We start from the raw sequence: 1,324 nt of genomic DNA, 5'->3' as shown, positions 1-1,324 counted from the left end.
GTGAATACTGTGGGTATGGTGAAGAGGTATGTGCTTAGAAGCAATAAGTTTCTACTGTTAAATATTTTGTCAGGAATCGTGTTACTGTGGAGGTGTGTGTGTGTGTGTGTGTGTGTGTGTAAGGCAGTGGTTCTCAACCACTGCTGACCACGTAAAAAAACAAAATAAATAAATAAAAAATAAATGGTTTTACAATTTATTTTTAAAAATGTATGAAACAAATACATGTATTAAACAAACTTTGAACAATATTTTTGTCACATAAAATCATTTTGGTGATCATGTTTTCATATAATCGCAGAACTGATGCAACTATGAACTGATGAAATTACACCGTTAACGCACACATCTCTCGTTTTTCTGATTTTGAGAAAATAAAATATGCAGGACATTTCATCAGAGAGCCATTCACTTTCCCTGTGGAAAAAATCAAGGACTTGGCTGCGACTTTCGGTTTGCCTCGCCGTGCGCTCGAAGATGAACTGATGGATGTTCAGGCAAGAGGACACAGCCAAACTGCGCAGCAGTCATCCTCAGTTGCAGAAATGTGGACAAACATCTCTGGACAAAACCTCAGTTCAAAAGTGCTTTCCATATTTGGATCCACATACATTTGCGAACGCACATTTTCTGCAGTGACGCGCATCAAGTCACGTCTTACAGACTACAACTTACAGTCACAACTTCATTGTGCTGTTACTACTTTTGAGCCAAATTTCACCAAATTGGTCGGCTCCCGACAACATCAGGTGTCCCATTAATGGTAAGTAGAATTATACTCTCTAATGATAATAATACATGTAATTGTAATAATATTAGATGCATAATATCTGTTTATTGAGCGTTGATGACGTCATATGTAAATAATATGCGGGCCGTGAGACTTGAACTTGGACATAGTGCGGCCCACTGCAAAAAAAGGTTGAGAACCACTGGTGTAAGGTGTGTGTGGTGTGTGTAGGTGTGTGTTGTGTAAGGTGTGTGTGCGTGGTGTGTGTGTTGTGTAAGGTGTGTGTGCGTGGTGTGTGTGTTGTGTAAGGTGTGTGGACGGTGTGTGTTTGGTGGGTCTGTGGTGTGTTGTGTGTGTGTAAGGTGTGTGGACGGTGTGTGTTCGGTGGGTCTGTGGCGTGTTGTCTATGTGTTGGTGCGGTCGCGAGCTTCCCTGGGAAGTCCTGGTGCGGTTCAGCCAACATGTTGGTGTGAGTTTGAGTAACTTAATATATTGTCATGCTTTTTACAACTACATGAATGTAGCAATCACAGATAATAAAAAAGCCAAGTTTTTCCTTAACCATTTCTTTATTTATAAAGCTGAAAAGTGGAG

This window comes from Denticeps clupeoides, chromosome 2 (assembly GCF_900700375.1).
Source record: "Denticeps clupeoides chromosome 2, fDenClu1.1, whole genome shotgun sequence".
Classification (NCBI taxonomy): domain Eukaryota; kingdom Metazoa; phylum Chordata; class Actinopteri; order Clupeiformes; family Denticipitidae; genus Denticeps; species Denticeps clupeoides.
The sequence above is the reverse complement of the archived record's forward strand: the minus strand, read 5'-3'. Positions refer to the sequence as shown.